Raw genomic sequence first — 17,413 nt, 5'->3', positions numbered from 1 at the left:
TATTTGCCAGCTCTATAACTCCTTTGGTGAACTGTCTGTCCAAATCTTTTGCCCATCTTTTCATTGAGTTGTGTTTTTCATTGTCGCTTTTGTTTTGCTTTTTATTGAGTTTTGAGCATTCTTTATATATTTTGATACAAGTCCTTTATTAATTATGATTTGAATTTATTTTCTATCAGCCTTAGGCTTGTCTCCATTCTCTTAACACTGTCTCTGGAAACACAGAAGTTTTTTTTTTATTTTGATGAAGTCCAACTTAAGTTTTTATTTTATGTATTGTGCTTTTGCTTTACACCTAAAAAATCTTTGTCTAACCCATGAAAACAAATGTTTTCTCCTGTATTCTACAAGATTTATAGTTTTAGGCTTTATATTAGGTATATGAAATGTTTTCAGTTAATTTTTGTATATGGTGCAAGGTATGGACCAAAATTCATAACTCTTTTTTTTTTTTTTTTTGCATTTGGATAGCCAATTGTCCCAGCAACATGTATTGAAAAGATACATGTTCTCTCCACCGAACTGTTCTGTTTCTTTGTTGAAAACCAGTTGTCCATATATGTGCAGACCTATTTCTGGACCCTGTATTCTGTTCCATTAATGTACTTGTCTATCTTTACATCAATACATTTTCTTGATTATTGGAGCTTTGTAATAAGTATTGAAATCACTTATTAGTAGTATTAGTTCTCAAACTTTGTTCTTCTTATTCAAACCTATTTTGACTATTCTAGGTCATTTGAATTTCAATATGAATTTTAGAATTTGTTGTCAATTTCTACCAAAAAACTGATAGGATTTTAATCGGCATTACATGGATTCTATAGATCAATTTGGATAGAATTAACATCTTAACCATCTTGAGTCTTCCGATCAATGAATTTGATACATCTTTCCACTTAGGATTTCTTTTTATCTCACTGTGTATTATAGCTTTCTGTATATAGTTGTTGACCAAATTTTGTCATATTTATCCCTATCTCATAATTTTTGATGCTATTGTAAATGGTATTCATCCTTTCAATTTCTAATTGTTCCTTACTAGTATATGGAAGTACAATTAAACTTATATTTTACATACTACAAATTGCTAAACTCACTAATTAGTTCTAGTAGGTATCTTGTAGATACAGATATTCTATATACAAATTAAAATGTCATCTGAGAATAAGACAAGCTTTGATATGTTATTTTTTGTTTTTATTTAGTTTTCCATATTTTTAATTTCCTTTATGATTTACTCTTTTATATATAGTTATTGCTGTGTGTTATATATGTTGCAAATATTTCAATGTTTCTAGAGACCTTTCTGATATTGATTTCTAATTTAGTTTCATTTTGTATTTAAAGGATGTATTTTTTAAGACTTGAAACTTTTCACATTTATTGAGCCTTGTTTTATAGCCCAGAAGATGGTTTATCTTAATGTTTCTTATACACTGGGGAAAAAAATATATAGTTTGCTTTTGTCTGAAGTGTTATATAAATATCAAATACACCAAGTTGTTAGTGTTTAAGTTTTTATGTCCTTACAGATTTCTACTTGTTCAATTTATTTTTGAGAGGGTGGTATTAAAATTGACTATAATTTTAGATTTCTTTATTTTCCGTCTAGATTTATAAGCTTTTTCCTCATGTATTTTAGAGCTCTGTTATTAGGTGGTAAATATTTAGGATTGCTATATCATCTTAAGCAGTAGGCTTCTTATCATTATGAAATATACTTTTTTTTGAAATACACTTCTTTAGCATTATTTATATTTTTTCTCTGAAATCTAGTGTGTCTAATAATAATATGGCCCTTTCAGCTTTCTTTTGGTTAGTGATAGCATTGGATATCTCTCTTTTTTTTTTTTTTTACTTGTAATCTATTTGGATCTTTATATTTAAGAGTATTTTCTGTAGACATTATATAGTTTGGTCTTGCTTTTATATTCATTCTGACAAATGCTTCCTAACAATTGTGGTACATAGAATGTTTACATTTAATGTAATTATTGATATGGTTATTTAAGTCTGTCATCTTGCCATATGTTTATTTATGTTCTATTTATTCTTTCAGTTATTTTTCTTCTTTTTCTCCCAGTTCTGTATTGCTGGAGAATTCTTACTGTAAACGCAGTCTCAAAAGGAAATAAAATTTTTTGACATAATTATGGTTCTAGCGATTATTAGCAGAGGTTGCTATTACCATCCTTGTGAAGACGTTTAATCACCCCCATGTCATTATGAAGGGTGCCAGTTAACTCATTCTAAATTTTTTGCAATCCTTATTAAATTAGCAGAGTACAGATATTGATATGAAAAAATTTGAAATGAACTCATTTCTAATTTCCAACAAAAATCTAAAGGGCATGCTTTTAATAACTCCTGCTGCAAACAAGTATTACATAACAGGTTTCTTGTTGATATAAAAATATAAATATCCCAAGAAATGTTGGATGAACCAAGATCCAACAGAGCATGACTTTTACAGAACTTACTAATTTTTAAGAATCACCACAAAATGCAAACCTATTTCAAAGCAAGTTTGAGGAAGCTGAAAGAAATACTGCCATTATGAGCTCTGAAAATGGAGATACTTGGATGACTTCTGTCTTCATAGCTTATGAGTTCTTAAAATAGGAAAGCCTGTTCTGTAGATTTCACCGAGGCAAATTTGGCATAGACCCTGGCCCGCCTGGAAAAACTCCATTGTGCTAATGTATAAAGCAGAGTTAGGGCCTGTCTCCTTGGCATAGTATGGCCACATAGAAAAGGATGCATATGGCTCTAGTTTAGTTTTTTCCTCAAAGAATTTCCTTGCTGCTTTGAGTACTAGAATTTTTCTCCTTAACTTTGCAAATATTTATACAGCACATGCCTGATAACTCTTTTTTTAAAAAAGGTACAGGCCCTAGAAAGTTAAGAAGGCAAAATGCAATATGCTTAGAAAAATAATTAATAAAAATGCTAGTGTTTTCTTCATTGCTGGTATCCTACAGCCCAGTCCAGGTTCTTACAAAAAGTAAGATCTCTGTAAGCATTTTTGAATCAGTAAATGTCAAAACATGCCACCTCTCATTCAGAAGAGAAGTCTTCTGTGGTATTTTCTCTTATGGACTTTTTCTGACTGCAAGGTTACTATTCATAGTAGGAAACACTGCACTTCAGGGTATAAATTATGGCCATTATCTAGGCTGGGGATAGGAAACTCCCCCCGCCCCAACAAGAACTTGCAATGATGTTGTGGAAACAGGACATAAAAAGATGAGTTACAATAAAATGTAATAGTAAAATCAATAGAGCTACAGAAACTGAAAAGAGTGAGAAGAGAGAAGGTGGGAGGTGAGTAAGATGTTGATATTTGGGTGAGAGTGAGAAGGGAATAAAATATACTAATTGGGAATGTATGCCTGGAGGCAAATTCTGTGAACAAATCAATAGTTTTTTGTTTGTTTGTTTTGGTTTTGTTTTGCTTTTTGTTTTTTTGTGTTGTTTTTTTTTTTTTTTGCTAGGACTGGTATATTCCTGTAGTGAGCGTGAAATATGAAGAGGTATCCAAGAGTCAAATTATGGAAGACGATGAATGCCAGTCTATGACAATTGAACCCTGCGTTTCTTAAGCAAAGTTAGTGTGTGAAAATGGTGTTAACAGAAAATCAAACCCGCAGAATTTGATAAAAAGAATTGGAAGACCTAGAAGGTAGAGTAGAGGGACCATTAGCAGGCTTCAGAAATGGCTTCAGATATGATGTGGTCAGAACCTGGTAGTGATGATGGGAATCAGATAAAAGATATGGATAAAAGAGCCATTAAAATGGAAGCCTGGCTCTGGGGAAAGAGGGTATTTGAAATAATTATTCCAACTATTCAAGGCTGAGTTCTTATAAGCATGAGGGCACATTTCATGGGAATGAGAAGATGTGCATTTTGGAAAATGATGATAAATTCAGTTTTAGATATGCTGAGTTTTGACGTGAAAGGTCAATAAGACATTTATAGCAAAATTTTGAATATCCAAGTTAGAAACTTAAATATGGCAATGATAAACATTCAACTGCATAGACCTGGGAAATAAATTCACAAAAGTAGGATAGAGAGGAAAAAGAGATGTGAGATAAGTGTAGAACCACATTTAAGTGGGTGGGGGGGTGTAGAAGAGACCATGAGGAATAAGTCAGTTAGATGATTGAAAAATTAGACACTTCAGTATAATGTAAAGCAAATAATGATACCCAAATTTTTCCATTGTATTTACAGTTACAGAATGCCAAAGGAAAATCAAACTTGATGTAAGCCATTAAATTAGTGATTAGTAGGACATCAATAAATAAATACCAGAGAAAGTTACAAAATGTTAGTTTGCAAACTAGGGCCTAATTAAATGCATAAATAATTCAAAACAACTGAAAATAAAATTCTCTGAATATGGATTATTGCTAATGCAAATATTATACATGGCTTTATTTTATTAATTTTCTATTTTTTAATCCACTGATATCTATAATTTATATTAAAATTCATTTTGTGTTGTAGAGTTCTATGCGTTTTTAAAATGTATAATGTCATAGATCTATTACTATTACAGAATCATACAGATTAGTATTTTGTACACCTAAAAATCCATTTTTTTAAAAAATTTTTTTTAATCCATTTCTTGTTCTTCACCTATTCACCTTTCCCCTTCTGCCCTCCTTTTGACAACCACTGTTCATTTTACTGTCTCTATTGTTTTGTCTTTTTCAGAATGTCAATCAGTTGGAATCATACATTATATATCCTCTTCAGATCAACTTCTTTAACTTGCCAATATGAATTTAAAGTCCTTTCATTTCTTTTTGTGGCTTGATAGCTCATTTATTCTTATCACTGAATAATATTTCGTCTTATGGATGTACCACATTTGGTCTATCCATTTACCTATTGAAGTATACCTTTTTTACCTCTAAGTATTGGCCACTATGCATAAAGTTGCTGTAAACATTTATGTGCAGGTTTTTATGTAGACATAAGTTTTCAACTCAGTTGGGTACATATTGAGGAGTTTGAGTGTTTGGATCATATGGTAACATTATATTTAGATTCATAAGAAATTACCAAAATGTCTTTCAAAATGGTTATACTTTTGCATTCTGACCAGCAATAAATGACAGTTCCTGTTGCTCTGCACCCTTGCCAAAATTTGGTGTTGCTATTTTTCTAATCTCGGTCTAAATAGGTATGTAGTAGTATCTCATTGTTTTAATTTTGAATTTCCTAATGATTTATGATGTTGCACATCTTTTCGTATGCTTGTCATCTGTATATCTTGTTGGTTAAGGGTCTTTTCATATATTTTATCCATTTTTTATTCAGTTGTTTGCTTTCTTACTGTTAAATTTTACGATTTCTTTGTATGTTTTGGATAAAAGTCTTTATCAGATATGTGTTTTACAAATATTTTCTCCCAGGCTTTGGCTTGTAGTTCTCCCAGGCTTTGGCTTGTATTTGTCTTAGTGTCATTCACAGAGCAAAAGTTTTTAATTTCAAAAAGACCAACCTATCACATTTTTCTTTCATGGAGTACATTTTTGGTGTTCCATTTAATAAGTCATTGCCAAACCCAACATCAGACATTCTCTTAGTTTATCTTCTAAAAATTTTACAGTTTTGCATTTCATATTTAGGCCAATGATTTATTTTGAGTTAATATTTGTGAAAGGCATAGGTCTATGTCTAGATTCATTTTTTAAAATTGTATATGGATGTCCAGTTGTTCCAGTATCATTTGTTGAAAAGACTATTCTTTCTCCATTGAATTGCCTTTGCCCTGTGTCAAAGATCAAATGACTGTATTTGTGTGGGTCTATTTCTGGGCTGTCTGTTGTGATCAATTGATCTAGTTTTCTATTCTTTAACCAATACCACACATCTTGATTATGGTAGCTTTATATTGTCTTGAAGTTGGTTAGTGCCAATTCTCTGACTTTGTTTTTCTTCTCCTGTACTATGTTGGTTATTCTAGGTCTTTTGATTTTTCATTTAAACTTCAGAATCAATATAACTTGCTGGGATTTTGATTGAGATTGTGTTAAATAGATTGCATTGGCAAGAATTGACATCTTAGCATTATTGAATAACCATTTCTCCAAACCTGATATACACATGTCCAACAAGCACATGGAAAGATGCTCAAGAATAGTCAGTAGTGAAATGCAAATTAAAACCACAGTGAGATACCACTTCACTCCCATTAGAATGGCTACCATTATTAAAAAAAAAAGCACACACAAAGAATTACCATATGACCCAACAATTTCACTTCTAGGTATATATACCAAATAACTGAAAACAGGTACTTAACAAATACTTGGATATGTGTGCTTACAGCAGCACTATTTGAAGTAGCCAAAAGGTGGGAACAGTTCAAGTGTCCATTAACAGATAAACAGATAAGCAAAATGTGATGTAAACATACAATAGAATATTATTCAGCCATAAAAATCAATGATATGCTGACCTAAATAGACATTTTTCCAAAGAAGACATACAGATGGCCAAGAAGCACCTGAAAAGATGTTCAAAATCGCTAATTATCAGAGAAATGCAAATCAAAACTGCAATGAGGTATCACCTCACACCGGTCAGAATGACCATTATCATAAAGTCTACACATAATAAATGCTATAGAGGGTATGGAAAGAAGGGAACTCTCCTACATTGTTGGTGGGAATGTAAATTTGTGCAGCCACTATGGAGAACAGTATGGAGGTTTCTTAAAAAACTAACAATAGAGCTACCATATGATCCAGCAATCCCACTCATGGGCATATATCTGGAGAAAACTGTAATTGGAAAAGACATATGCACCCCAATGTTCATTGCAGCACTACTTACAATAGCTAAGATGTGGAAGCAACTAAAACGCCCATTGACAGATGGACAGATAAAGAAGATGTGGTCTATATATACAATGGAATATTACTCAGCCATAAAAAAGAATGAAATAATGCCATTGGCAGCAACATGGATGGACCTAGAGATTATCATACTAAGAGAAGCAAGCCAGACACAGAAAGACAAATATCATAGGATATCACTAATATGTGGAATCTAAAATTTAAAAAAGACACAAATGAACTTATTTCCAAAAGAGAGGGGGACTCACAGACATAGAAAACAACTTTATGGTTACCAAAGGGGAAAGCGGGTGTGTGAGGTATAAATTAGGAAGCTGGGATTAACATATACACAGTACAGTACTATGTACAAAATAGATAACCAACAAGGACCTACTGTATAGAACAGGGAACTATACTCAATATTATGTAATAACCTATAAGGGAAAATAATCTGAAAAAGAATATGTACTGTACACCTGAAACTTGTAAACCTGTAAATCAACTATACTTCAATTAATTTTTTTTTAAATGAATGATGTGCTAATACATAGTACAACATAGATGATTCTTGAAAACATTATATTAAATGAAAGAAGCCAGACACAAAAGGTCACATATTGAATGATTTCATTCATATTAAATATCCAGAGTAGGTAAATCCTTAGAGGCAGAAAACTGATGGAGGGTGAGGGGGTTAATGGGAAGTAATTGCTTAATGGTTAGCGAGTTTTTCTTTTACGTTGATAAAATGCTTTGGAAGTAGACAGAAACAGTGGTTGCGCAAAATTCTGAATGTACGTAATGCCACTGGATTGATCTCCTGTGAAAGGGTTAATTTTATGTTATGTGAACTTCACCTCAAAAAAAAATTTTTTTTTAAGCATCTCTATTTGAAGGCATTAGAGAGTGATCCAGGCAGGACTTGATAAGCCCTGGTCCTGAGGAGAAAGGAAGCGAATTTTAGCAATTCTGACATTTAGTACTTTTTCTGCATTAAACCATTTGCTGATTCTAAGCATCAGCTCAGGGGCTAAATAACTGAGCTGAAAGAAGTAAATGATAAAATCAGAAGCTCAGCAAAACTTTCAATAATTTTATGGGACTAAGATTGGGTGTAAAGTGTGGGACAAAAATTACAGTTCTGTTTCCAATAATGAAGAGAGGCTCAAACAAACTAGAATAAGGATGAATTAGAAACAGACCAGCCTCAAGTAGACAAACTCAGCTAAAAAACACCTCATTCCTAATTGAATTATGTGTTCCTACCCAAAAGAAGCAAACTTGCCAGAAGCAAACTTGAATCCTTCTGCAGGAATGTAAAATCATCCAGGTCTCTAATAATAATGAGTGTCTTGGTCAAGTTAATGAGAGCAAAGATGGAGTGTAAGGGATGGACGTAAAATGAAGTTAACTGAACTATCGACCATCAATTTGAGTTTGAGGGCAGGGAAGGAGTCAGAAGGAAGAGACTCAGAATTAAAATTTGAGCATCTAGGAGGATAGTAGTGGTATCACTTGAGTAGGACATACAGGAGGAGTGGGTTTAAGAAATGAAAGAGTAAATAAGCTTGGATGGGGATTTACTATACTTTGAAGTATCTGTGGATTTGTTCCAGGTGGAAATGTGTCCTGTTACAGGAAAACTGTCTAGAAAAACAATATTTTTTATACGTTTGGACCTGACTCTTTGCATTTGCCATCACTGGGCAGCCTGACTATACATGATGTGAATGCCACCTGTTACAAAGTTCATCTGAAATAGCTATGTGGTTAAAGTCGAAAAAGTACAGATTGTCATGTTGGTAATGAACTCTCTTAAGTGCATAAAAGAAAATAAATTTATAAAAGTGAAATGGAAGTATTACTTTACATATATGAAGTCGAATTCCTAAGCTCACAGTCAATTAAAAAAAATTTTATCTCAGCGTAGTTTTTCCATTCAACTGTGAATTTGATACTACTGAAATATCAGTATATGCTGGAAACACATTCTCCTCAGTTTGCAACTTTACAGAAGACATTCCTGTCTCAATCCCAGGTTATACAGAAAGCTTTAATAATATTTGAAAACTGTATATAACTAAAAAATGATTTACATTTTCAATTGTTTGCAAGCCTTCATCTAATTTATATTACATATCTTAACACATGATATTCTATGTTAATTTCTTTCTCTCTCAGCATATTTACCTAAAAATCCCTTTCCAAGGAATTTTACTTCTTTCCATTGAGAGCAGTGGTTTTTAAATCAGCTCTGAGCTTTATAAGGAAACAATTGATGAAAATTGATGAATTCATTTAGAAACAGATTATATAAAGTAAAATATGCACTTACTGTATTCGATATAAACATATACCTTATAAATATATTTTTTTCTTTATTATAGTAAAGAGAGAGTGGCAGAGATCTAAAAAGAATGTCTATATTGAATACACATGAAGAATGAATAAGAAGGGGGTTTACAAAGCATTTCATGAAAGGAAAAGTATACACCTTTGTTTTGGTAGAAAGATCAAATGGTTGATTTGGGCAATTTTAAAAAACAACTATATCCATTTTCAGAAAAGTGGTGAAAGTGTCTAAGAGCCAATCTATAACAACTGATCCAGAATCTCAGTTCATCTACTTAGATTTCAGCTCATACTCATGTCCTCCTCATAGACAATAGAGAGTTCCCTATTGCAGAGCTCATTTAAAGCTAATTCAAGACATTAAAAGTCCCTGATTATTGAAAGTAGTCCCTGCCAACTACTTGCTATAATGTCATAGGCAGAGATATTCCTGAATCACCCCCTCAGATGGAAGACTGGATAAATCCACTGGCATTTGGAAAGGACTGAACCTATAAAAGCAGGACCCTGAGGTATTGTATCTGACCTAGACCTCTAGAAAAAAAATTAAAAAAAAAAACTTTTATTTATCATTGAGCAAAGACAGATAATATAAATTAATAGCAAAATTCAATTATAAGCCAAGCAACACACACAAGCCACTGAACTCTTCAGACAGACAATCACATAATAAGGTCTAAGTAATAGAATAGTCCTATGCCATCATAAAAGTAATCACTCATTAATCAATGTTGGTAAAATCTAACATTGCTTATCCTACATAGTTTGGTTACATTGCATATTTTATGGTTATATTAGCTAAAAATGGATTATAGGTTTTGGCTAGTGAGTCACTCACTACAAATATACATGGTAGATTAATTTTTCAATTAAAATTTAGATTACATGAGAGGAATTCAGAATCATTATGAAATACCATTTAATTTTCTATTTAACCAAAGTGACAGTAGAAGATGTTAAAGGCAAAAACAGAAGGTTGTATAGTTGTTAATATTGAAAAGACTGGGTTTTCTTAAGTAATCAAAGACCTGATAAAGACAATGTGAAGCACAGTAAATTATTTTAAGATGGAAAATCTTTGCCGTTCAGGCAGATTACTTAAATGTAAAGCAAAATCTTTGTTTACAATTTCTTATAAGAGAAGACCAACATCTAAACAAACTTTGTCCTTTCAACAGAAAGAAAATCAAATTCTAATTTTGCACCAGCATACTTTTAATATTAAACCTCATTTTTTAAAACTTTAAATAAATCCCTTTGAATCTTAGCAAGCTTGAGCACATATAAAATTTCTTTCCCAGGATTCCTTTTCCACATACCTTCTAAACTTTCTTACATCCATTCAGTTTTTGTCCTATTTTTTTTTCCTTTTACTCATTCTGGAACAGCCAGTCACTTTACTTTCCTTACCTACTTTTTGTACACAGTGCTTTCTTTTCACCCTCTAAGTAGTTTTAATTACATATATTTATTAGAATTCTTAACCCTTAGAATCCTTAATTCCTAGTGAAAACTAAGAAGTAAGCAATTGTGGACTGTCTGTTATGCTAGCATTCTGTATATTGGCAAATTTATAAATACATTTCTGAATTTCTAGAAGCATTGATGCATTCCTCCTCATAGTAAATTTTCCAGTGTGGCACAGACATGTTTATTGTAGACCCAAATATCTCTAGCTCCTTGGTAAAAGAAAGCCAAAAATGAATAAACCCGTGTTCAGTAATTAATTTTTCAGTATTTTATCTTATTCCAAAACAGTCTAGATATTCAATGAATATTCATCATTTAATTTTCTCAGCATAACTGTAAGGATTCAAGTTACCAAAAAGATTTTGGAAACTATTTTTAAGTAGACATACCATAAAGCATAGTTATTGTTGAAAAGCTCATTTATAAACTTTTATCTTACTTATTTCTATTTAACTTATTTGTTCTTAACAATATATTTAGATTACTTGTGAAAATTTCATGAGACATTGAACAGCTAATCATCACCTTAAGTTCTCTTACTGACAAATTCTGTAACAGAGATAACATGAGCTTATTTGACTTTTAGTAAACCTAGGTAGAACAAAAGTTACATGCCTGCATTATATTTACTATTAATAGCTCTAAAGATATGCCTGTTTTAATTAAACCAACAAGCTTAAACTAGCTTTTATTTGCTGAAGACTATCCTAGATCACTTGAACTTGAAAAATGTTTGGTTTAGTTTCTATATTTCTGAGAGTATGCTTGATTTATATAAATGCTCAGTTTTCTTTAAGCCAGTTAAATTGAGGTCTTTACAAATTAATTTTGGAAATTCCATTGGAGGTAGAAAGAAAATCACTCATCTATATAACGTACATAGATATACATAAACATATAGAGAGATGTAAACAGAGATCTTACAGCTCTGGGTTCATAGAGGAGACTGTGTAGAACATTTACTTCTCAAAGGCACAAAGAAAAGATATCAGTTTCTCTAGGAAGAGTTTTTTTTTTTTCCTAAGTCCAGATCTTTTGCAATATCGGCAAGCCTCTTAAGATGCATACAGGAGGTTTGGGGACTGGTCAAAAGGATAGGTGGCCTTTGAATTATTTTTAGAGCTGCATTTCTGTTCTTGTAAAGACTGGATTTGTAAAACGAGTACAGTTGTTTTTTTCACTCCTCAAAGAATTGGGTTGCAACCAGAATGATATCAAGAGGCTGACCCAGCCATCCAACTACATTATCTTTAATTTGTTTCTTTATATCAAGGAGAAGATTTTCAACTAAGGTGGAAATAAAAAATTCCTATGTTCTACACTTGGAACATATCTTTGGAATGTTGAGGCAAACCCTTCCACAAAGGCCTCAGAATCTTAGCTTAGGGAAGAAAGCCTTAAAAAAAAAAAAATGCTCCTATCAGGCTCTGAATATCAGCTTTCAATTTCACCAACATCTCACCATAGAGATTTCTTAGAAAATCTTATCAGGTTTCAGCTGGGACAAATAGTCAATATTCCTGGAAGTACTGAACAATCCCATGGATGTAAGAAGCATCCCCAAAGAAAGTAAAGAAGATACCACCCTCCTAAGATCCAGAGCCACGCCCAAGGAAAACCAAAAGAAAGAAAGACAATTTCCCTGAGAGCCGGCAACAATTGGTGGGACCCTAGCCATAAATGGAGTGAAACCCACATTTCTGTTAAGCCATATTTTCGGGGTCCCCAACCTGACGGTTAAGCTGCCTGGACACACAAGAACCTGTGTGCCCCAGTCAGGCAGAAAGCCAAGTTCTCAGGACACAGAACAAGAAGCCAAACAAGAAGGCAATAGCTGTCCCTGGAGAGGACAGATCAACAACCAAAGAGTACCTGAAAGCAAATTTACAAGTCACAATTCAGAGATCTAACTCTTACACATGTTTTTTCTTGCCAATGTGAAAGAAAGGGGCAATATGAAATTTCACCTTCCTCTTTTACCCAGGGAACAAAAACAGACATCTGGGAGAGCTTTGGTAAAAATTCTTACCCTTTGCTGGCTTCTGTCAGTTTTCCCAGCATCCTTTCTACAGGCTCTAGAGCAAGTGGGTTGTCCCAGCAAATCTCTCCCTGGTCACCAGAAACTGTGGAGAAGGAAAAGTCATTTCCCTCTATCCTTTATGGTGAATGTTTGGCTGAGACCCCTTTTTCTTTAGAGCACCTGGTAAATGGATAAGCTAATCTAGGTTAAAAGTTCTCCACTGTGGCCACTGTAATTCAAGATGATCTTTGGTAAAGTTAACCCACTCGTGCAGTTTTAAAGCAAAATTTTACCCACCTGAAACCTCACACCGGACCCAGGCAGACCCAGCCCTACCCCAGACCCAGAAATGCTCCAAGTCTGAAAGCTCGTGATGCAAAAGCTGCAATGCTACGATGGGAGAGGGACTTACTCCCCACCTCCAAAGGCAGCAAGAAAACAGTGAACTGAAGGGGCTCGACAGGTACCTTCACCTGCTGGTTCACTGCTCCTGGGGCCGTTGGGGGTCTCTTCAGTTCCCTCTTCCAACTCCAGGACTGTTAAAAGATAAACTGAGGCATATTAAATTTAAGCATTTATTTGAGCAAAAATCAATTCCAACCTGAGCTCTGAGGACATGTAGGAAATGAAAAACCTTTATAGGCAGAAGGGAGCAGGAACAAGAAAGTTATACTGACAAAGAAGTGGGTTGGTTATTACAAAGTTACTTTCCTTTAGGGGATGGCAAAGATCTGTTACCTAATCGACAGATTACCTAACTAGTGCTGATCAGGTGATCCTTGAAGGACTGAAGATTCATTTTCTGGGAGAGCCAAAACGTTAATTAAGTCTTGGTTTGATGACATGGGATTTAGCATAAGCAACTCAATTTTGGGCCTGTTGTCTTGTTTTTAACACACCTTAATGAACTAAATCCTGCTGTAATGCAGAGATTTATCATGTAAAGGTAATTAGTTTCATTAATTAGACTGAGGTGGCTCTAATGCCATGGCAGCCAATGTAAGCAAACCAAAATCTAAGCCTATAAGTGCCTCAAGGACATGAAATTAAAACGCTAAGGACAACCGATTACAAACAGTCAACTAGGATTTAAGCTACAGCCAATCAATAATCTTCTTACTTTGCTTCCAAACTTTCTCTACATAAGTCTCTCCTCAAGCTCCTGTCAGCAGTGGGATCCTAACCACTTCTGGTTTGCTGCTGCCCAATCTGAATCACTTTTTGCTCAAACTCTTAAAAGTTTTAATATACCTCAGTTTATGTTTTAACAGCTCCAAATGACTTTTTATCATTTTTCTGGATTCTCCTTTGATACTTAAGCTTCCAGTTCTGTTCAAAACCCAGTGTCTGGCAGTAACAACTTTCCAAGTCTTATTTGATAATTCGAATTCATTGCAAGATGAGAAACTGTGACAGAGAATAAAAAATCTGACTCCGTACTGGATCTATTCCTTTAGCTCTAACCCTTGTGTTCTGTTGCCTGTGCTTGGTCACGCTGGCTCTGCATCTAAGACAGTATTGCCTATAGCCAGAAATATGCAAGATAGCCCATTCTCAAGGCTCTGACCTTTATAAAAAGTTGCAGAGCAGAAAATAACAATTCTCTTGTTGGAGGTTTACAGGAACATTGTGAGCAGACCTACATGGACAGCTGCCAGAACAAAGGATTCCTGCACCAAGAAATTTGTTAACAACCAGCCATGGTGCTCCTGCACTGCCTTTTTGTATAAAAGAAGCCTGAATTCTTACTCGGGTAGATGGTTCTTTGGGACATTAATCCACCATCTTCTTGGTCTGCTGGCTTTCTGAATAAAGTTGCTGTTCCTTGCCCCACCAACTAGTCTATTTAGTGGCCTGTCCTGTGGCGAGCAGTACGAGCTTGGACTCGGTAACAAAACAAGATAACAGAGATAATTGGAATTGGATAGAAGAATAAGGTTCCTGCTTTAAGTCTCTTGGCTTTAACAGACCCACTAGATTCATGGTAAAGGAGGGGCCTTTTAAACTCCCTGTTTGTAGCTCTGTTTGCCTTGGCTACAGTGGCTGAAATTTTAGCTGATATCAAGTGGTATGTAAGTTACAATATTTTGCTATGCTGGGGACATTTCCTTTGCGATTAGATGCGCTAATAAGGGAAATCCTTCTACCTAATATGCTTGTTTTATGAAGAGACTATTTTTGGAGTGGTCAAAACACAGGCTTTGGGGTTCAACAGATTTGACTATAAGCCCCATTTAGTGGTGTATGGGTTTAGGCAAGATGCTTTAACTTGCTAAGCTTCAATTATCTCATCTGTAGCCTAGAACAATACTGGACTCTTATAGAGCTGCTGTAGGGATTAAACGGTATAACGCGTTAACCATATCGCGGATAGGAAAGGTCACACACCATAAGCATTAACGAAGTTAGAGTTTATAATGATGTTGACTTTTTATTGGAGAAGACAAATCTATATTCATACTTTAAAATTTGTCTGAGAGGGCTTCCCTGGTGGTGCAGTGGTTGAGAGTCCACCTGCCGATGCAGGGGACACGGGTTTGTGCCCCGGTCCAGGAAGATCCCACATGCCGCGGAGCGGCTGGGCCCGTGAGCCATGGCCGCTGAGCCTGCACGTCCGGAGCCTGTGCTCCGCAACGGGGGAGGCCACAACAGTGAGAGGCCCGTGTACCGCAAAAAAAAAAAAAAAAAAATTTGTCTGAGAGGTTTTTCTATCTTGCATTATACGAATTAGCATAGTATCAGGGGAGTGTGTCATCATGAATCTGTAGTAAAATAACTGTGATAGCCTATAATAATTCTATTTAATTAATACTTTTAAGGAAAGTAAATTGGTTATTTTGCCCTGCAGAGGGCTAAAAAAGACTCCATTGAGTCTATTTATTCCAATAATAAAATGGGTTCCATTTAATAACTATGAAAAACTAACTTTGACTAATTTTACAAAATTAATTTATTTTGGAATCGGTAGTCATACTTTTCAGTTCCTCCTTCATGTAATTTTCAGAAAAAACTATAATTGGAAAGATATTTTAATGAGGAAATCTATAACTTTGATGTAGCCTATATCCTTGATTTAAAGTAAAGCTTTATTCCATTGTTGATGGTGGAAGTAGTTTGAAAGTTTTACAGCTTTGCTATGCAATCTGACCTTTACAACACCCCAAAAATGGAATGCTTACATGCCATGCTTAAATTCCATCTTACAATATGGTAATGCCATTCTTTTTCAACATAGCATAGTCATTTTAGACCACTGTAAGCTTGACACCTGATTTCACTTTAACAGCACCTGCCCGGAGTACAATTAGCAGTCCATTTTTAAAGAAGGATTTCCATACTGCACAGATGGCATTCCTCATACCAGACAAGCAATGATGTATGTTTGGAAACCAGCCAAACTGTCTGCAAAAAAAATTGTGAGAATTTCAAGACAGGCACCTGAGCAGATGGAAATTTTTCCCTTTTCTCTCCAACTATAAATGAACATCTGTTAAAGCCTATTCTCCTTAACTTTTCTATTTATTCTCATCCGACTTGGTATAATATTAGTACAATTTCAAAGACTATAACCAAATTTTTGCTTTGGCTTGTGACACCCATGTACTGCCCATTAAGAAGATGTACCAGAGCTCCATTTTACAACGAATTTGGATCTACAGGTATATCTTTGAATGGATGTTATGTCATTTCACTCATGAATTAATTCAACAAATATTTACTGCTTGCTACAACTGAAACCATGCGCCACGGGCTTAACAGAAGCTGACGGCTAAGGGGAACTCTAGAGGTTGTCCTGAAGAGCAACAGATATGGGAACAGCTTGTCAAAGCCCCTCTGCTTGTAAAGGGCCTTCACTGATGAAGCTGGCGATATTTTTCCTTTTTCTTTCCCTCTCTTTCATTGCCTACCTTCCCAGCTTCAAGTAGCCCAGTTGTTTTACAGGAACTTGGAGTCAGCTCTCGTCCAGTGCGAGCCCGCTAAGGCCGGTTGGGCCCACCGACCCTAAAACTGGACCTGTGCAGATGAATGGCCTATTGAAGTCTGAGGACTGGAAAACTCCACCCTCAGATCCTTCTAAGCCAGCGGTCCCCAACCTTTCTGGCACCAGGGACCGGTTTCGTGGAAGAAAATTTTTCCACAGACAGGGGTGGGGGAGGGGTGGTCAGGCGGTAATGGGAGCGATGGAGAGCGCTGGGGAGCGCTGGGGAGCTGCAGATGAAGCTTCCCTGGCTCACCTGCTGCCCACCTCCTGCTGTGCAGCCGGTTCCTCAAAGGCCGTGGAACGGTCCCGGTAGCGGTCCGCGGCCTGGGGTTTGGGGACTCCTCTTCTAAGCGCCTCCATTTTGAATACGCAGCTGCAATTCCGCAGTGACGGAATACGCCTCCGCAGATTACGTCACCTCTTCCCGCTTCCAATCACCTTTCGCCAGCTTGGGACCACCAGGCGCAGCCCATAAATATCCCAACCCCCTTGCCTCCGTGGAGGCGGATCTAAGACTTGTTCTCTGTTTCCTTGCTTGGCTGCCTTGTGAATAAACTCTTTCTTGGTTGCAAACCTTGGCTTCTCAGCATTTGGCTTGCCGCTCACAGGGCAAAGGAACTTGGTTCAGTAATATAACCTTTCAAGCACAGGATCGATGTTTATAATTGCGCAAATCATGCGTTGCTCACCGCCAGGGCATGTCATTTACTTCACAATTACCATTGC

General features: G+C 35.4%; 1 protein-coding gene across 1 annotated transcript in view; it reads right to left on the bottom strand.

Moving 5' to 3' along the window:
- Nucleotides 1–17,029, bottom strand: part of AGMO (alkylglycerol monooxygenase) — a 374,037-nt gene extending 357,008 nt beyond the window's left edge. The window contains exons 1-2 of the mRNA XM_082846263.1: nucleotides 16,941–17,029; nucleotides 12,715–12,808 (exon numbers count right to left, since the gene is read on the bottom strand). The gene's annotated coding sequence lies outside the window, so the exon portion shown is untranslated. The remainder of the gene's footprint in view (nucleotides 1–12,714; nucleotides 12,809–16,940) is intronic.
- Between the last annotated feature and the right edge of the window lie 384 nt (nucleotides 17,030–17,413).

The sequence above is a fragment of the Leucopleurus acutus genome, assembly GCF_964270905.1.
Source record: "Leucopleurus acutus genome assembly, chromosome: 9".
Lineage (NCBI taxonomy): Eukaryota > Metazoa > Chordata > Mammalia > Artiodactyla > Delphinidae > Leucopleurus > Leucopleurus acutus.
This window is presented reverse-complemented; position numbering and strand designations above follow the sequence as displayed.